This window comes from Felis catus, chromosome C1, assembly GCF_018350175.1.
Source record: "Felis catus isolate Fca126 chromosome C1, F.catus_Fca126_mat1.0, whole genome shotgun sequence".
NCBI lineage: Eukaryota > Metazoa > Chordata > Mammalia > Carnivora > Felidae > Felis > Felis catus.
Window position 1 is genome coordinate 28692091 of NC_058375.1, and position 21112 is coordinate 28713202.

At 51.2% G+C, this 21112-nt stretch overlaps 1 long non-coding RNA gene across 1 annotated transcript; it reads right to left on the reverse strand.

Moving 5' to 3' along the window:
* Nucleotides 1-9793: 9793 nt before the first annotated feature.
* LOC109502238 lies at nucleotides 9794-14971 on the reverse strand. The gene is made up of 4 exons (XR_002160709.3): nucleotides 14729-14971; nucleotides 14069-14378; nucleotides 12528-13315; nucleotides 9794-12021 (listed from the first exon to the last, which is right to left on the reverse strand). It is a non-coding gene; the product is annotated as an uncharacterized LOC109502238 (long non-coding RNA).
* Nucleotides 14972-21112: the final 6141 nt, after the last annotated feature.

Genomic DNA, 21112 nt, shown 5'->3' on the forward strand with positions numbered 1-21112 from the left:
GTGCAGCACGGTCAGGTTCAGGGTCATCAGTATGCTATTCTTTTCTCTGCCTTCCTTCCCCCCCACCCCGCCCCCCACCTGAGCCCAGCATGTGGTCACTGCAGGTTTCTCTTTCTGACTCATTAGTCCTGAAGTTGTTCTGAAATCCACACTCAGGACTGGTTCTAATTCTAGGGCAAGGGCAGGCTTCCTTACCATTTCCACCTCCAGAAGCCCCACCATCTTTTCTGTGCCCGCCCCTCACTTTAAGGTCACAGTGAAGGAACTCTGTGCTATAAACCTGGAGTCAGGGGGATCTGGGTTCGAACTCCGGCTGAATCACTTGGTAATCATGGAACCCCAAACAAATCACTTAACCTCTGAGTTTAGATTTCTTTTACTTTAGGATGGGTTCTTGATACTCGCCCTCTGTAAGTTTCTGTGAAGATTGAATGAGACAACGTACATCTGTTTGTTAAAGTAATGATAACCGCTGTAATACATATGTCCTGAGATTCAGCAGCTTATCATAATAGAAGTGCATTTCTCATTTATATAATAATTGAATAAGATTGTTTCTGTTTATGGGGCGCCTGGGTGGCTCAGTCGGTTAAGTGTCCGACTTGGCTCGGGCCATGATCTCACGGTTTGTGGGTTCAAGCCCTACGTTGGGCTCTATGCTGACAGCTCAGAGCCTGGAGCCTGCTTCAGATTCTGTGTCTCCCTCTCTCTCTGCCCCTCCCCAGCTTGTGCTCTCTCTCTCTCTCTCAAAAATAAATAAACACTTAAAAAAAAAAGATTGTTTCTGTTTAGTTGGTGGCTTTCCTTCACGTGGTGGTCTGGGGACCCGTGCTGCTTCTAGGTAATGGCCTTGCCCTCTCCTAGAGGCAGGAAGCCCTCTGCATGCAGCCAATGGACAGGAGAGAGAAGTGGAGAAGGCAGAGCTGACACTCATCCACCTGGGCCCAGAAAGAACACACATGATCTCCCCTCACATTCCATTAATGAGACCAAGCTAGGACCCCATCTAGAGGTAAGAAGGGTTAGAAATAGAAATGGTTCCTGGCTGGGTAGCACTTCCCAGTGACAGCTCTCCAGTATGGGAGGGGAAGGCGGCACAAGCCTACAGTCAAGGCTGCTCAAGTCTACGAGCACTTACAGAAGTATCTTGGGTGCGGAGCAAGTGCTCCAACGGCTACTTCTGCTGCCACCAGGACCACCTCACCACCACTTTTGTTATTTATGAATGGCTGCCCTGTGAAATTGAGATGACAATACCAATCTTACTGGGTTTTGACGAGCATTGAATATAGATGGGAGCACACGAATGCTACTGCCTGTCTCTTCCTCCTCCCATGTCTAAGTCCCCAACTGCCCCTACAATAACTTCCTAGGGTGCTTCTCCGAGGCTGAGCTCCTGCTGGGAGCTACCCGTGGGGCTCAGTCCCTCCTAAACTGGAAGCCAGCTCTTCCCACCGGCTCTACCTGCACCCCAAGGTTGTCTAGGGCACTTGTCCTTCTCCCTCACCATCCTAGGAACCACTAGAGATGTTCCCCGGGTCAGGTTCACCTGATCTATTCACGGTCAGAACAGAATGCTCTCTGCCTGCTTCTCTCTGGGGCTAAAAGAGGGACTCTCAAAGTAAGAAAAAAAAAAAGGGATTTCACTCAATACCTCCCGTTCCCCCATGACTATTTCTTTTCTGATACAAATGCTGTTTCAGGTGGTTGTTTTCCAAGTCCCCTCTCACCAGCCCACTCACTCAGGTTCCATTAATTCCCACGCCCTCCCACTTTCCTCTGGACTGTTTACTATGGGAAGGGTTTTATTTGCAGGAGCAGATCTCCCAGAAGTTTTGAGTCGCCCATTCAAACCTGGCTCTTCCCGAGGCACCTGGTTGGCTCAGTTGGAGGAGTATGCAACTCTTGATCTCGGGGTCGTGAGTTCAAGCCCCACGTTGGGTGTAGAGATTACTTTAAGCAAATAAAATCTTTTTTAAAAAAAATAAATAAGTAAATAACTAAACGTGGCTCTTCTTAAAACCAGGTTGTTAGAGGGCAGAGTGGGCTTCCCAGACAGGCGGTGGGGCTGTTCATGTGACCTTATATTTTTATCACTTTACAAAAGGGAAAAGGAAGAGGCTCATGTTGGAGACACAGACACAAAGCGTCTTCTAGGAGGAAGGTCAGAGGAGAAATCCAAAGAAAAGGATGGATAAGGCCAGACAGGGTTCATCAGATATGCATTCCACCTCACTCTCTTCCTCCAGAATGATGCAGTGGATTTGAATTCTCATTCTGCTTCCCTGGCCATGTGGTTTTCAACAAGCATTCAACTTCCCTGAACTTCAGTTTCTTTATCTATAAAATAGGTCCCAATGCCCACTTCACAGAATTATGGAGACAAGCAAACTTTCTTTCTTTCTTTCTTTTTGCTTCTTTATTTTGAGAGAGAGAGAAAAAGCTCCAGTAGAGGGGGGGAGGCAGAGAGAGGGCAAGAGAGAGAATCCCAAGCAGGTTCCGTACTGCCAGTGCAGAGCCCGACTCGGGGCTCGAACCCACAAGTCGTGAGATCACGACCTGAGCCAAAGTCGGACGCTCAGCCGACTGAGCCACCCAGGCGCCCACCAACTTAATATATGAAGGCACCTACTTCAGGGCAGGATGCTTAGTAAGGTGGCCAAGAAATGGTGATTCCCTCTGCATTCCTCCTTCCAAAGGAGACACAAATTAAACTTTCTGAGCCTGAGGTTAACTGGTATTTTTCTAATAAAAAAGCACTTTTTCTGAGGACAAAAAGTGGCACCCTGATAGTATATCTTTAAGTAACAGAACCTTTGCAATGTTGCTGAGGCTGTGTCAGGGCCATGAGGCACAAAAAGAGCGGCCACAGAAGAAAAACATCTTGTACAAACTTCATATTTAGTTGTCAATATTGGATATTTTATCTGCAAAGCAACAATTTTATACAGTTCCATCTAAATCAAATTGTAACAATAATAAATACTTATATAGTACCTACTACATAGTCAGCCTTAATCCGAGCATCTTAGGACTCATTAAATCCTTACAACAACTCTGGAGGGTGGGTAGTACATTTTACAGCTGGAAAAGCTCAACACAGAGAGGTTACATGACTTGTCTGAGGTCACACAGCCAGTGAGTGGCAGAGCTGGGATTTGAACCCGGGGAGTCTAGCCCCAGAGGCCGTGATTTCAGCCTCTACATCTTCCTGCCCCTGATATGAATAATTGAAAAGCCTCCTGAGGAAGGTCGCCTATATCCATTCCGCTCTCAGATGAACAGCAGGAAAGGAAGCTGCAAGGCTGGGTCAGCAGGGATGCCAGGGGGGAAGAGAGAGCAGCTCTCACCCAGCAGTCAGCCTGCAGTCCTTAGCCCGCCCCCAGGAAGGGTGAGGCTGCTCCCTCCAGAAATACGAGGCAGGTACTGGCGGGCACCCGGCCCCACCCTCTTTCCTGAGCATTTCATTTCCCTGTCCTTTGTGGCATGACTCTCATAAAACTATTCATTTCTTAATTCTGACGGCAGAAAGGAATTTAATCAAGTTGCTTGAATATGACGACAGCCTCCCGCTAAGCCAGCTGCCTCCCGAGGGTCATTGGGAGACAACGCCCTGTTAATATTTAGCTCCAACAGCAAACATTATGGCTTTCAATTTAGAAGATTATGCTTCTGGTTAGTTATGTATCATATGTGCGCGCGCGCTCTCGCTGGGTGGCTCATCTCATCAGCGCGGGAGCATTTTGCCAGGGTTATAAAAAATGCCATTTTCTCTGCGAGCCCTTTCCACTCAGTGATCCAGTGAAGTAACGTCGAGATCAAAACCATGTTCTGAAAAATAATTGATCTATTCAGCAGCTCACAGGCCTGCATTCCAACTGCCCAAAAGAGCCATTTTCAGGAGAAGCCAGGGGCCAAGGTGGGAGGGGGGCTGCAGTCCTCCGCCGCCCTGGTCTGCGGAGCTTGAACCTCAGAGGGAAGCTTGGAGCTGTCCGTGGTGCTGAACCCAAGCTGTCCCAGAATTGCCAGCGAGTGGAAAATGAATACTGGCTAGAGGGACTGACTGGCTGATTGTCTGGGGAGCTGTGCCTATTCTAGGGTCTTGGATCATTACGTTTTCCTTCTTTCCAGAGCTCCCAATCCCCTCTCTAAATCTGGACCCAATACTCAAGTGCCTTCTCTTGTGCTTGCTCTCTCTGGTGGCTGCCTTCGTCCTGAGGAGCTCATTCCTTCTAGTCATTTCGTGATTTTTCTTTCTTTTTCTTTTTTGTTTGGACTCTCGCTTAGGATGACACAGAGCCTCTGGTGGGTCTGAGAAGCTTAATGTTCTAGAAATACAGACCCATCTCCGTTCCCTTTAATCAAGCTTCCTCTCCCTGAAATTCTCTGTCTCATTATCATCTCCAGCCCCACCTGGCTCCTTCCCCTTCTTGTCTATGTCTCTTTCCTTCTCTCCCCTCCCGCTTTCTCTACCTCTCCTTCCTTCTTGACCCTCTCGATCTCTCTTTCTCTCCCTCCATCCTCCCTCTCTTCTCTAAACCTCTCTCTATATATCCGCCCCCAGTCAGAAATCCCTCTTTTTCCCCCTTTCTGCCCTCCCCCTTCTGTCTCTTTCACCGTCTCTCCCAGTCTTTCCATCTCTTTGTCTCTCTCCATTACACGTTCTCTTTTTCCCTCTCTTTTCTTCTCTCCCTATTTTTCCTTCCTCTCTATTTCCCTCCCTCACTCTTCCAAGATTCCCCTTATCTCCCTGCTTTGTCCCTTTCTCTCTCTTTGCCTGCGTCTCTCTTTCCTTGCCACCCCCCTCCATCTTTCCTTCTGTCTCTCCCCATTTCTTCGTGTGTCATTTATCTCCCTCTCTCTTTCTCTCACTCACTCCCTGCTACCTTCCTCCCTCTCTCTATCTCCCTTCCCCCCTCCCATCCTGTCTTTCTCTGCACACAGATCTCTCTAGGAGCCCCCAGCTGCCTGGTGAATTCATTTCAGCAGCCATTATGGATCAGCACCTGCCCTGATACTTGGTGGGGAAGATGAGTTTGAGATAAGATGGGCTGTTTCAATCTCAGCACATCTGTAATTGCATTACCATTAAATTGCACCATTTTCCAAAGGTGAGAGCCCAGGGCCCTTGTGCTGAGAATCTTCTGTAAATCCACTGCCAAGTTCTGCATGATGTGGAAGCCCCAGGCAGAGGGGAGAGGAGACCTAGTTTGATTTGACCACCATATTAATCCCTCCTTGTCTTCAGGATCTCTTGTTTTCCATTTTATTTCAAAGGTAAAACCTTTGAAACCCTGGAAACCATTATTTCCAACCTTCTCATCTCACAGATAAAGAAACTGAAGCTTAAGGAAAGGGAATTGCCCAAGGTCACACAGGCATGAGCCACTGAGTCTGCAGATGTCCCTCACCCTGCAGCCTTCATGCAAGTTAGGACCATAGCAGGAAAAGGCGGGCAAAGGGCAAAAATAGGATCCATACTTTTCAGGTTCCAGGAGGGATGACCTTGATCAAATATGCAAGGATCTGTCATATCTAGTGGGAAGGATACAAAAATGGTACATGGGTCAGAGGATAGCTTGGCCAGGGATACAGGGAACAGGATTCAGCCCCAAGGAGAGGACAGAGCTGGCGAAACCTGGATGGGGATTGGGCGCATTCATGCTCCAGACAGATGGCGCCAGTATCAGGGCAGGACTCTGATTCCAGCTGGGAGACACAACCAGGAGGACCTGGGAGACACAACCAGGAAATCAATGCAGAAGGTGGCACGTAAACCAAGGCACATAAATACAGGGGCTGGGAATGGGGCCCTCCCAGCTTGTGCCTGTAGAGGGAGAAGCCTTGATGCAAGGGAAGCAGGATGCATATGCCAGCCGGGCAGTGGATTCAAGTGGAGTCAGTTTGACTCAGAAGGGGAGTCAAACCCACGCTATGGGTTGGACATCCAGAAGGGCTCCGGATAAAAGGCTGTGAGAGAAAAGCAGATGAACATAGGGAAGGGTCAGTACTGGCACAGAGCACCAAGCAGAAGAGCGCCAGGAGGCCAGGGAGGGTGTCACCTGGCACAGGGATCCATTTCCTTAGGCTCTGCTCTGCTTGGTCGGCGCCCTGGCTCCTGCTTTTTAGGGAAAACAGATGCAGAATCATACACGGTCCAGGCTTGTTCTGTACTAAGGGATCACTCCCAGTGCCCACCTTCTGCTGCCCAGCCTGAGGACGTCTGGTAGGGTCTGGGAGCCCAGTGTTGCCCACTCCCTAGCCCCCTGCACCGATGGCAGCAGGATCTGAAACAGGCAGGCTGGGCAGATACAAGTCCCGGGCACATCATTCCCAGCTCCAGGGCTGGGAGGCCAGCGAGCAAACAAACAAACAGCCAGCAAATGTGTCCCCGTGCCCCGGGGTCAGCTTGCCACAGTGGCTACACCTGCTTTGGCAAAGCAGTCACTTTGAAGCCCAGCCTGATGCACAGAGTGTGCAGCACTCAGGGACAAAATTGGGGGGTTTAATGATGTGAAATAGCTCCGCGTGTAATCTGGGTGAGCTACAAGGGCTGCTGAGAGACTCTAAAAGCTTCCCAGGCCGGCCTGCCTCTGAGGCTGGCCCATTATGTTGTTTGCTGCCTTGTGATCAGGATGAAGCCAGCCCCTGCCAGCCCCAGTTCCATGCACACTGCTCCTGTCCCCCAACTCCAGGCACCCATGGGGCCCCCACCACGGGTCATCGGGCACAAGGTTGGCTGCCCCAGCAATTCTTAGATAAATCAATTAGGATAAATGAGCTTGGTGATGTATGATGCCCTTGCTCCACTGCGTGCCTTGTGAACTATTAGTTCTCCGGAGAAGATTAATTACGGGACTGCCATGCTAATGCTCTTTTAATGGAATCTGTTATTTAAGCTTAAGAGCAGGTATCGAATGTATGGGAGTTAGATACCTGTTATGTGCATCCCAAATCAGAAGCGATGGATGAAGCTAACCTCAGAGGGACCTGTTGAAACACAAGGAGAGCCAATAATCACTCTGAACCCTGCAGAAGGTTGCACCAAGTCCTGGAATGTTTTCCTGGAATTGATTGCATGTATTTGTGGAATTAACTTTTCACCCTACTTGGACAGGAACTCTTATATTGGTAGACACGGCATGGAAAAATAGAAGGGCCGTCAAAGAAGCTGGGTGAGCTTAAATAAGCCATGGAGTGGGATGTAGACAGAAAAAAAAAAAACATATTTGGTATAGGGTCATATTAACAGAGATATAACACCATGAGTAAAGGAGGTTTTGGTCTTGCCCTATACAGTCCAGTTCAGCAGATGGAGTCATGTGTCCCAAGTGACATTGACTAGTGACATGAAGTGGACAAAGGCTACAATGAGAGATCTGAAAATGAAATCCTATGAAGGCTGCAGGGAGCTCCTGAGAGATTAGGATGGGGGGAGGCAGTGGTTCTCAGCACTGGCTGCTTCTTTGAATCACATGGGGGAACCTTTAGAAAATACCAATGCCCAGATCTCCTCCCCAGAAATTCCGATTCAGTTGGTCAGAGGGGGATCCAGGCATTGGTATTTTTTAAAATCTTCTCGGCTGATTTTTTTTAAATTTTTTATGGTTATTTACTTTTGAGAGACAGAGATGCAGAGCGCGAGCAGGGGAGAGGCAGAGAGAGAGGGGGGCACAGAACCCGAAGCAGGCTCCAGGCTCTGAGCTGTCAGCACAGAGGCGCCCCTCCTCAGCTGATCCTAATGTACAGCCAAGTTTGAGAACCACTGCTCTAAAGGATGTCGCAGGTAGGAGGGACGGCATTTACCGTCCACGGCTCCAGAGAACAGAGCACGTGTGAATGGATGGAAGTTTTTGTCCTGATGTGTTGGCATCCGGTGGCGGTGGGCTAGCTGAGGAGGAAAATAAAGTGGACCAAGGTCGAACTCCTCTAAAGAGGATGTTAGCAATTGACACACAGCAGGTAGGACAGGAGAACAACCAGAGGGGCCACACGGAGGCAGAAATAATTTGCCACCAATCACACATTTGTCTACCGAACCTCTGTAAAGAACCACACGGAGACGTCAACCTGGGGGTCCCATGGGAGTTAGAGGTGGTGTGACAGGTTTCTCTGGGCGAAAGCAACACTCCAGAGCTCTACGGAAGGGTCAGAGCATTATGGGCCAAAGGCAGCCTTGACCTAGTACATTCAGGACTCCAGCCAGTTGCCAGGGGAGCAAAGGCAGCGTGGTCCTGCCCCCACCCAGGACTGAAGCCAGAAACAGCAGGCACTCTGGGGACCGTGGGGAGCCACGCCAGGCCAGGCCCTCCTTCGTCCCCAGAAGGGAGGAGACAGAACCTGGTACGTTTGGGAGCCCCGAGAAGTCGAGGCAGGGGGTGATACAGGATGCTGTGGGGGGGGGGGGGTATAGGGCAGAGGCTGGAGCAGGAGCTCGGGTCTGTGTGGTGCTCGTCTCTCCAAGCCGGAGATCTGATGAGGCCTCAGTTTCATCCGCCAAATGGGAATGGCGACCTCTGAGCTGTCCCCCTGTCGTGGGGTGAGGGGGTGTAAGAGGTTTAGGAATATTACAGACCCCAAATGGGGTAAAGTCACCTTGTGCCCTGAGACGAAGCATGGTCCCCTAACACCTCCCCCATAGCACACGAATATGCACACGTACACACAGACACAGACATACGAACATGCTCATTTACACACAACCTACAAGCTCTGCCATGTTTATTTCTCTGCTGTCATTCCCAAGACTTTGGTAAAATCTTGTTTAAATATTCCAGCCCAAGCTCAACCAGGCCAAAGTCTTTCTGTGCTGGGGCCAGAATAGCAAATCAGGAGTGGGGGGCCCCTTAAGGCGCACAGAAGGCGCACGATAAATATTTGGTGAAGGAAAGAATAAATGAGTGTATGAATGACCTTGCACCGTAATTGCAATCTTAACAATTCACACACATAGAACACTTTACAGGGAGCAATGAGCTTTAATACATTTTGTCTCAAATAATCCTGTGACAGATATTTATTATTCCCGCTTTACAGATGAGGCATCCGAAGCTCAGAGAGTTTAAGTCACTTTCCCAAAGATACACAGCTAGTAAATGGAAAAGGAAGCTATAGAACAGAGACGTAAGTGAGGCTTGCACTTGTAACATGTCAAGAATTGTTTAGGGCCCCAGCGTCTGGAAGCTCCCCTAAGCTCCCCCTTCACCAACTCCCTTCCCTTTCTATCCATTACCCTCCTTTTTTCCAGAGCACTTCTAACTACCGGACTGTAGTTACTAGTATATTCCTTTGTTACAATCTCTCTCCCGCCAGTAAGTAAGCTCAGGAGGGCGGGACTGTCCCTTCTGTTCACCACCACATGACCAGTGCCTAGCCCACAAACGTCCCACTGAGAAGCAATTCGCGTCTGGCCGGGGGGACTGCTGCGGTGGGCCTGATGGGGAGCTGGGAGGCTAGGGATATTCCTGGTGACACAGCTGACTCTCCCGTGCCCTCCTTTGCAAAGGTTCAGTAAACAAATGTGAGGCTGGTTACAAATTATTTCTGCCATCTTTCACACAATGGAGTTAACAGCTGGCTGAGCTACAATATATCAATTGTATAAATTTCGAGGGCATTTTCATGTTTCAATCTCCTTATGTATTTCAAGCTGACCAAACTTGTTCAGCTTGCCATTAACTGCAATCCCATCACCTGGCTCACTGGGCAGGAAGGCAGTGGCTTGGGTTTAACTCCTCAAGGGCCATGGAGGGGAGAAGGGAGAGGGGAGAGGGGAGAGGGGAGAGGGGAGAGGGGAGAGGGGAGAGGGGAGAGGGGAGAGGGGAGAGGTCTGGGGCTATCCAGGCAGAGAGAAGGGGCTGCTGTTAAAAGTTACTCAGTTGCTTTAATCTATAGACCTCATTCCTCATTTTCCTCCGGGGCCTCTGACCACCTTTCATCCAAATCTATATCTGGTCAGATCCTTCTCCCTTGGGACCTTAAAGCCATTTCCTGCTACATTTCCACCCAAACCAATGGCTGATAGAACCTCGCCTTAAATATAGTCCCACTTCAAATTCAAAAGCATGTGGTAGACACAGAGAAGGAGAGATGTTGAGAAAGTGGGGGCTCTGTTTGGAAAAGCTATAATCCAATGGAAGTAGGAGAGAAGGGGAACATTCAGGACATTTTAGACCTGGCACAAAAACGTACTCATCACTCTATTCCTAGTACCTGGCACAGAGGCTGGCGCATCGCTGAGACTAAACAATGCTTCCTGAATAAATGGATGAACCAATATAACATAAAGACCATGCATGGGCTTAGAACCAGAGAACCAAATCCTGGTTCCACTGTGTTGTGATCTTGGACCAATCACCTGAGTGGTGGTTCCCTCATCTTTAACAAGCAGAGCACTCAGAGTGGGAAGGTGTCACATGACCCCCCCCCTCCGATTTCCCAGAGGGAGAGGAAATCCTGTATCTGTCAGCAACACGCCAGCACTGCCAAAGGGACATAAAGGAACTACAGAAATTGTGAAACAGAAGTCACAGTTCTATTTATTTTGTAATAATGCAAACTTCACAATTTTTAACTTCCAGATTAAATATGTGTGTGTGTGTGTGTGTGTGTGTGTGTGTGTGTGTGTGTAACCCTTCCGCTGCTATACCTCAGAAATCTGTAAACCTCAAACGTTGTAGTCCCACCACCGCCAAGGTCTATGAGATAGACGATGCTAGTGGGGTGTTGGTGACCGTCAGCCCAGCCAGGGGTGGGTGCTCCCTTCCCTGCAAACAAGGAGGGGACATTCAAGGAAGTACAGTTCACAGCTGACTGGGAGAAAGCTTCCTGGAGCACTGGGGCGAGCCCAGGGATACACAGGATTTGACTGCGTGGAGATGGGGTGGGTTGTTGGGCTCTGTCCTATCTCAGCCTCAGCCCAGAACGGCTTTGAGAATAACAACGACAAAATAACAACAATCACTGTATTGAGCAGATCCTGTGTGCCAGGTGCCACGCTGATTACATACGTGCAGACTCTCATTTACTCTTTATGACGTTCCCCCAAAATAGATATTATTGTATTCTGAGATGGATCCCAATGATCCCCATCTCCTGGTAGTCACATAATAACACCTTGTGTAACAATCCCTTCACCTTGAGTGTGGGCTGGTGAGTTGCTTCTCATGAGTAATAACAGAATAGGGCAAAGGTGATGGCCTCGTGCTTCTGGGACTGGGTTATAAAAGACTGTGACTTCATTTGCCCTCTCTCTCTCTCTCTGGCAATTCGTCACGAAGCAAGCTGGAAAGGCCCACGTGGCAAGAAACCGAGGGCAGCCTGCAGCCAACCACCAGTGGGGAACTGAGACCCTCAGTCTGACAGCCCTGGAGGAATCGAACGCTGCCAGCATCCTGCGCATGGGTTAGGAAGTGGGCCCTTCCCCAGCACAGCCTTCGGATGAAACTACAGCCCATGACATTGACGTGAAACTGCAGCCCGTTCACTGTAACAGACCCCGAGCAGAGGACTCAGCTAAGCCACTCCTGGATACCTGACCCCCCAAATCTGCAAAACAATAAATATATATGGTTTTCAGCTACTAAATTGGGGGGGGGGGGCGGGGAGTGGCATTTGTTATGCAGCAATAGACAACTAATAACATTATTATTCCCATTGTATGGAAGAGGAAACCAAGGCTCAGAGAAATCACTAAGCTTGCCTGGGCCGTCCAGGGAGTAAGTAGAGGAGTCCAGATGAGAACCAAAATTTATCTGACCTTGAAGTCTGCATTCTTGCCCACCACACACTCCTGCCTCCTCTCTGGGGCCGGATACCCCAGAAGCTAATTGGCCTTCCCGTCACACATCCTGAGGCTCTATCATCAGCCCCTTGATGTACCTGTTCATGGCTCCCCTGCTCAGAGATTTGGCTTTATTGGGTTTTGAGGCTTCTGTCACTTCTTGGTGAGAGCCAGTTGATGTACATGGATCCATGACTTCTGGTGCCACCTTAGATGTATACACCAACCTTGTGCCCTGCCTGGAGAAGGTGATGGGTGTACAAGAGACAGTGGCAAGGAGGGGAGGGAGGGAGGTGGTGGCAAGGAGGCGGGAGGGCCGATGGTCACACCCTTTGTAAAGCACCCCTAGCGCTTCCCTCAGCACCCCCAAGCAGCATTCCTGAGCATTCCCTTGTGCCCACTCCACCCACCTTCTGGCTCTAAACAGCTTTGCCATAAGCAGCTTTGTCGCACACATTTTTGCCATATTTTCACCGCATAACTAATTGGCCATAAGGCAATTTTGCCATCACAGGTAACACCACAAAAAAAAAAAAATAAGAGGGGTATTCCTTAAAAAGGACAGGATGACACATGAAAAGTGAATACCAAAGTAAAAAAAAAAAAAAAAAAACTATTGCAAAACGCAAAGTATTTGAATACATTTAAAATACATGCAAATCAAAAAAAAAATAAAATAAAATAAAATACGTACAAATCCATAGCAATGCGGTGCGAATAGCTGGTTTTATTTGGTGGATTGTACCTTCACACTTGTCTTCGGAGCCTTTGGGTTGGAGTATTGCACGTGTCTCTTTGCCTGTGGGTTCATCGTTCTGTGCAGCGTCACACGCCTTCGATTCTCCCTAAAATTTCTTCCTTCCTAAGAGAAAAAACCCGTTTCCAAAAACTAGGATGCGTGTTTGCAAATGAGGTTCGCATTGCAACATGAAAGCCTTCTGCGCTATTGTTTGTTCTTGGGATATTGTCGCACGTCCCTTGATAGACGTTCCAAAGCTGTCTGGCAGATGTGAGTTCAAACTCTGCACCACAATCCAGACGATCACGAGGGCTGAGATCTCTGTGGTATAAACATGGGGGGGGGGGGGGGGGACTGGGTCCGCGGAGAAATGAAAACAAACTGTCAAATCAAACCGTCAACCAGTTATCTTCTCATCCTTTTAGGGCAAAATTGCCTTACACACACTTACGGGGCAAAAAAACCGCTAGCAGCAGGGACACTGAAGGCGGAAGTGCTGGACACTACCCCTTCCTGACCCCACCCTCGCCAGCAGTCGCTCAGGGACCCGCAAAGCCACCTGAGTCCCCAAGGCTACCTCACCCACGCCAGATTGCCGAAGGTCTGAGCGAGCCAGGACCGCATCTGCCCTGCTCACGGCTCTTCTCCGGAGCCCAGCACAGGCCTCGCCAGAGCAGGTGGACTCACTGACATCCCAAGCGGTCCAGAACCCAGGGAGCTGGCGTCAGCCGGATGTGGTTCCCATCCCTGCTCTGTGTGACCCTGCGCCACCTCTTCAGCCTCAGTCTTCTCATCTGCAGAACGGAACCGGCGACAAAAATAACGAAGCTCGTAATCTAGTACCTGGCACTGTTCAACGCTTCACAGGTGTTACCCATTAACACGCTTACCAGGATTATTTCCTTAGTTGCAAAATCGGCAGAGCTCTGTATCGCGCAGAACTATTCGTTGGTGTAAACCATGCCGTTGGCGCATAGACCACGAAGAAAGAAAAATGCTCGCCCTTATAACCCACCCCCCCGCCCCCGATCAGCACGCGCTTCCGGCTTCTAAGACTGTATCTTAGAATCAATGAAATGCACAGTGTCCACGTCACAGAGCTGTTGTGGGACGGAATGGGGTAATAGCATGGCGCTCAATAAATGTTTATGGAACAGGCGGAGGCCAGGCTCCCATCCAGTGCTCTTTCCACTCTGCAGCCGCTGTCCACTCTGCTCTCGCTGAAACACCCACAGCGCAGCAAGACTGACCGGCAGGGACGTGGCCTCCGTGAGCCCTCCTACTGCACAATCTCTCGGCTCTAAGACCTCGTCTTTCCTGCAGCCGAGGGCAGCCGGCCCTGACTGCCCTGAGAGTCCTCCTGTTCTGCAGCTGTGGCCACAGGCAGCAGCCTGGGAGCCAGCCCGCAGCCCTGTGGGACAGCACTCAGCACTCCCGAGATGGCCCCCTCTGCGCCTCAGTTTCCCTCTACGCACAATGGGGGTAATGATTCCTGCTTCTTGAAAGCTGCTATGAGAAGCCCTCAAGACAATGTCTGACGCTCTCACCTTGCTCAGATGCCAGGAGCTTGTCCACCAGAATGAGGTCCCCTTGACCTCTCTGCTGCCCACTCGAGCTCCATCCAAGCCTGAGAAAGTTCAGCAACTTGTCCCTCCCTATCAGGTCAGTCAACCTCCCAAAGCTAGGGTCTACGGAGGCTCAGGGCCCAGAAAGAGGACTTTGGGCAGAGCCCCTCCCTAAAGGCCACCTGAGACTAGGATCGCACAGGCCCCTCTTGATGCTTCCTTAGGAAGTTCTTCCCAACATCCGCCTTCTGTCCCTTCAGCAGCAGGAGCCCAGACTGCAGGCTGAGCAAGCCTAGTGAAAAAAGCAGTTGGATCATCCTCCAGGCCTCAGACATCAGGGTCGGGGGGGGGGGGGGGAGACGGGGAGTGACGGGGGGAGGGGAGAGATCATGGCAGCCCAGCCTCGAGTTTATAGCTATGCATCCCTCGGGCAGGACAGGCATTCATAAAACTCAATAACGTGTCCAATTTTCAGAAATATGAGTTCAGGCTTCTCTGTGTCTTTCTCCCAGCCACCTCTGTCTAGGAGTGCCTGTCCCTCCCCTGCCACCTCCGGCCAGGACCGAGATCACCTGGTACAGGGGCCATGGAGGAAGAGTGAGCCCAGGCACCCCCACCCCCAGCCCCGAAATTCTGGCTCACCTAGGACCAGCCTGCCGCAGCTGCATGGAAATAACAGTCCCCCTCTCTCACTTATGATGAGCTCCTTATCTCTCTGTGCAAATTAGGAGCACTTCATGGTAATCCAGCCCGCTCCCGCCTCAGCAGACTCTCCAAAATAAAAAAGCTGAAACTGACTCATCAAACATTTAAGCTCCCCCACCGCCCCATCCCCCCAGCAGTCACGCCTATGAGGAGAGAGTGATGCTGCCTGTCCCCCTCTTCCTTGATTCTCCTCCCCAGCCTGAGCCCTTCCCCAGGATCCAGGTGTCCAAGAGTCGGTGGTCAGCCTCCCCATAGGGTCATACGGGGGCCTGTCCCTGAGCCCCGCTCACACCCTACAGAATGCACCAATAATAACATCCACCATTTATGGAGACCTCAGGACCAGCCAAGCCAGGCACCGGGCCAAGTGCTTTGCGCGAGCAGCCTCAGCCAAGACTTAGGACAGCCTTGCGAGGTAGGGGTACTAGCCCCATTTTTCAGATGAAGGGCAATGACGTGTGGTGCTTTGGCCAAGGCTGCAGTGCTGGCAGGTGGTGGGAATGAACTACTACAGCTCCAACGCTACCTAAACCACCCTGCTAACTGCACCCCCGCCCACCGCGCGCGCCCCCAGGGGTCGTCAGAGCTTTGTGTCCCGATGCAGCTGTACACACGCACTCCCAGAACACGTCCACTACCACACTCATGTACCCAGGACTTGGCATTATATTTTTTTCCCCTCAAAATGGATCCAGAAAGGAATGTGAGGTGGGCTGCAAACCAGGGGCCCAGACTATAAAGGGGAAAATCGATTTGTAATGGAGGGAGCCGTGATCTCCCCGAGGTGCCTGGGACGGCGCGCCAGCTGAGCGAGCGAGCGAAGCACCTGCCTCCAACACAAGGAGGAGCACCCGCAGGCCTTCACTGCTCCCCGCTCGCCTGGGAGGCAGGACCCGCGCAGCCCCGGTCGGTTCCAGATTGCTGCTGCCAACAGGTACTCACTTCCGCTTCCTGCTTCCCAGTGGGGGCTCCCTTGCAGGCACAGAATTTCAAATGCCGCAGAAATAAATATTTTAAGGCTCTGTGGCCTGAGTCACCGAGTTTGGTGGCAGCTAAGGCTCTGCAGCTGGCCCTGCCCACGGACCTGTTTAGCACACAATTAGGATGCAAACTAACATCCCTCAAAAGCTCCCCTCCGGGCCTCTTTGCTTCTTCCTTCAAGGCCCCAGTGGATTAAGAAGATTCAGGAACAGTGGGGAGGCGTTTCTCCCACCATCCTTATTGGAACAAGTCCCCGGCTGGGTTTCCGGGCTTGGCTCAGAGCCCTGCCTGGGGTTGGCACGCTAGCCCTCAGCTGCCCCCTCCTTCTGGCTCTCTGCAAACTTGCCCCACACCACAGCACACTCAAGTCTGAAAAAGCAAACCAGACTGCATCTTTATTTAGAACCCTTCAGTGATGGCCCGTGGGCCTTAGTTTACAATCCAACCAGTGACAGTGGCCTCCAAGCCAGACTACTTGACTGGCCCCTCTTGAATCTGATCTCCGCTCCCTTCACTCACCCTCTCCAACCACTTGGGCCTTTTTTCAATTCCCCAAAACAAGCCAAACTTTCTCCTGCCTCGGGCCCTTTGCACTCTCTGTTCCACTTTCTCCTGATCTGTATATGCTGGCACCTATTTAACCTTAAATATCACCCCTTCAAAGAAGCACTCACTGGGTGCCAGGCACTGCACCAAGTACTTTGTAACAACCTAAGGGTGGGGAAACTGAGGCATGGAGCTCAGCAAAGGCCACACAGTGACAGGGTATTCTAGCTTCAGAGTCTGGGTCCTTACCCATTGTGCCACACTGTCTCTGACTAAAATGGCTTCCTTTCCCCATCTCCCTCCTTGGCATCTTCCCTTCTATCTTTACGTAGTTATCTTATCAGTCACTCCAATTGAATGTCATCAGTTCCTGAATACAGAAGTTTCTTCTACCTTATTCTCCCCTGTTTCCCCAGAACTCACAGCAGTGCCTGGTCAGGGTAGGTGCTCAGTACATACCTATCGGATGGATGGATGGATGGATGGATGGATGGATGGATGAAGGGATGGATGAGTTGATGGATGGATGGATGGATGGATGAATAGATGAATGGATGGATGAGTGGATGGATGGATAGATGGATGGATGGGTGGATGGATGGTTGGATGGATGAATGGATGGATGAGTGGGAGGATGGATGGATGGATGAATGGATGGATGGATGGATGGATGAGTGGATGTATAGATGGATGGATGGATGGATGGATGGATGGATGGATGGATGGATGAATAGATGAATGGATGGATAAGTGGATGGATGGATAGATGAATGGATGGATGGGTGGATGGTTGGATGGATGGATGGATGGTTGGATGGATGAATGGATGGATGAGTGGGGGGATGGATGGATGGATGAATGGATGGATGGTAGATGGATGAGTGGATGGATGGATGGATGGATGAGTGGATGGATGGTTGGATGGATGGATGGATGGATGGATGGATGGATGAATGGATGGATGAGTGGATGGATGGATGGTTGGATGAATGGATGGATGGATGGATGGATGGATGGATGGATGGTTGGGTGGATGGATGAATGGATGGATGAGTGGGGGGATGGATGTACGGATGAGTGGATGGATGGATGGTTGGATGGATGGATGGATGAGTGAATGGATAGATGGATGGTTGGATGGATGGATGAAGTGTTGTGATTCATACCACCCCCTCTTGCCTGTTTTTCTGTAGCACTTTGGAGTCAAGCCAATGATACATCCAAGTAGCGCCTTAACCCCTGTGTGGCACATAGTAGGTCTTCAAGGCCTGGGGGCTAATGTGGCTCCTAGGGAAAAGATGGGTTGACATTTGTATCAGGCTCCTTAATTTAAACCTTCTCCTACTATAGCTGAGTCCAGAAATACAAGAGACAAAGAAGCAAGCAGTGAGTTTGTGGTTCTGGAACCATGGTGGGGTGGAGGGAAATAGGCAGGACAAAAATACAGAGGAAATGCCAAACCTGCTGGAGAGAACACACCGGTAGCCAGCCTCCAAGGCTACTGCACAGATCTCTGAGTCAGTACATGGTCAGAGGGGAGGAAGGAGGAGGCCCCACTTATTGACTACAAACCACATTCCTCAAGACTGTTGTGTAACAGAATCGTCACTCACCAGGATAGTCCTATCATAGGAACTTGTGTGAGGCCAAAGCTCTGGTGTCCTTTGGTGACCACAAGGTAAATACAGGCCAGCAGAATGAGTCAATTGGAGTATGAATTACAGATTAAAGGAGGCGATTGCTTCCCTGCACCTGCTCTGGCCAGGCCTCCTTGGAGGGTTGTATGCAGTTCTCATCACACATTAGGGCGACCTTACCAACTTTAGAATGTACAAAGGAGATAGTCCCAAGCCTAGCAGAAGAGTAAACCCAGAAGGCCTTGACTTTTGTTTGTCATCCCTGAAGGCTGCCCGGAGATAGAACTCAACCTGGTGGGGGAAGGAGAATTTGAGTTCCAGGATCTGTATGGTAAAGGAATGTTGCTCTCTGGGTAGTGAAATTCCTGTCCTTAGCAGTGATCATGCCAAGGCTTGTGGCCATTTGTGGGAGGTGGCAGAGAGCATGCTGGATTCCACGGAGGAATGAGTCGTGTAGCTCAGAGTGTGTCCACGACACCATATCGCCCAGGAGCTTGTAAGAAATGGAGAACCTCAGCGCCCAGACCTGCAAAATCAGAATCTACATTTTAACAAGATCCTCCGTGGGGAGCAAGGGGTTCAAGGGCTGGGAGGAGGAGTCAAGGCCTGTGGAAAACCAAATGAGTCCGTTACCTGTGTGGACCAATGGGCACCAGCAAAGCACCTACCCATGGGCAGGGCTGGGCAGCGGTGGTGGAGGGTTTTCCAGTCTGGTGGAGGCAGCAGGCTCGTAACCAGGCGAGCAGTGTAAGGAGCCTTGGGTGCTGAGATGGGACCTGTGCAAGATGCGGTGTTCAGTCCCAGGGGAGGCCTGAGATGGGGAGAGCCACCAGGAAAGGCTTTAAAATAATGGGTGACCTTGTTCAAGGTCACAGTGCAAGGACAAAACAGGAACAGAACTCTAGGTGCCTGGCTCCCTGCTCACCTGGGAGTGTGTGTGTGTGTGTGTGTGTGTGTGTGCGTGAGAGAGAGAGAGAGAAAGCTATGTGTGTATAGAAGACTGTCTGGGGGTGCCTGGGTGGCTCAGTCAGTTAAACATCCCAACTTGGCTCAGGTCATGATCTCACAGTTTATGAGTTCGAGCCCTGCATCAGGCTCTGTGCCGGAAGCTCACATGACACCTGTGCTCACGTGTCTGTGAGGTGTGTGTAAGTGGGATGGGGGAAGCTCTGTATCTGCGAGTGTGCCTGCACATTGGGGCATTGCCTCCAGCAGAGGTCCAGCCCTCCTGACCAGCACCCCACCATGCACGGCCCTTTGGCCAGACATAATAGTCCCTGCAGCCCTGGGTTGGGCTGGCCACTATGGCTGACCCTGGAGAAGCAGGGTCCTCTGGGGCTATCAGGTGCCCCTGGGCAGGGAGCCAGGACACCTGGGCCCCTGTTCCTGGCTCACTGCCTCTGGCAATTCACAGGACATCTCTGTTCCCTGCCTTCCACTCCCAAGTGAAAGTGGCAGGAGATGAGACAAGGGCAGGAGCCACCTTAGATGTCTGTTCCATCCCCAGCCACCCCTCTAGCTCTGCCACTGGGGAGGGCTCTCTAGCAAAACTGACCAGTCTCCAGGCCCCACTGTCTGTGCAGGACAGCCCTTGGTGTCTCTGCCCTTTGGCCTCTAGCTCATAGTCCCGACCCAGCCCGGTCCTCATGTGTTTGGTCTCTGACTCAGTTTATCCTAAATATCTCCCCTCTCGCTCCCTCACTTCACCCCACACTAGCCATCCGGGCTTGGACTTGAGACAAGAGCTCCCCAGTGTCTCTCAGATAAGCTTTGCCAACAAGCCCCTCCACCCAAATAGATGCCCTGTGCTGGGGCTTTCAGCCAACGTCCGGGACAGGGGAGATGAGCTAGGAGGCACTGGGACAGCACACCTTTCTCTCTCTAGGATACGGACTCTAGATCCCAGGAGATCAGCTCCACTTCTTACCTTGGGCAACGTACTCATGCTCTCCAAGTGTCAGTTCCCTCATGTGAAAAATGGTGACATGATACCAGTGACATGCCATGACACGGTGTCCATGGGTCAGCAGAGTCTTCCTTAATGCCACCAGGGTAGAGCATGAGCCTGAGGGTCAGGGGACGGCATGGGTCAGGAGTGGGTGAGATGACCCCGGAAATGCCCAGTGCTGCTGGGGAGTTGGCCCTTGTGGGAACACCAACCACCAACCTCCTCCTTGTAAGGAGGAGCTGAGCAGGAATCCAGAGACGAAGCCCCAAGGAGACACAGGGCAGGAGTCTGGGACCCCACCAGCTCCTTGCTTAGAGTGTGGGGGCAACAGGTGGCATCGAGGGGAAGAAGTGAGGGGCAAGTTCAAGGGCAGAATCTAAACGCCTCACAGCTGAGGCCCCATCAGCCTTCCCCTTCAGGTGTGGCAGGCTGCCCCAGGGAACAGCTCACAGCCCAGAGCAGCCAGACCACAGACATGTCATTAAGGAGACATTGGGGTCGGCAGCCGGCAGGGTCTGCTGCCCATGGGACCCCGGAGAGGAGAGGGCGAGCAGAGGACTTGAGTAACCTCAACAGCCCAGAAGCCAGCCCAGGGGGGGCCCTCGAGGGTGGAAGTGGGAGCTCGGCAGTCAGCTCTGGACCTCACAGGGAGCGTGACACCGGGCAGGTGACTTGCCTCTTCTGAGCTGCACGGGCCCCATCTGGTAAATGGGGTCCTAGGCCAGCCTTCTGGGCCACTGTGGGGACGAAATGACATGATAAACAGCGAGAGCTTTGCAAGTTCTCCAGGGCTCGGTGCACGCTAAGGCCCTGCAGACACTCCTTCAGCACCGCCTCTATTCTGTTTCCCCAGCACACATCACAGCTTGCCAGTAAGTATTGTCGTAAGAGCAGAAGTGTTAACCTTGAAGCTAAGCAGCCCAGGTTCAGAAGTTAGGTCTATTACATCTCAGCTGTGTGACCGACCTAGGGCAAGTTGCTTGACTTCACAGTGCCTCTCTTTTCTCATCTGTAGAATGGGGAGAACAGAGCAGCACCACAGGGCTGTGGGGAGGATCAAAAGAGTTTCTAAGAGTTCGGTCGACGTGAGCTACGATCGTTCCAGCTGGAGTTGTGACTAGCATCGCCCACCTCCCCCCAGCACACACACGTGCCTACAGGTGCACACGTGCACATGCGTGTGCACACATACCCACGCACACACGAGCA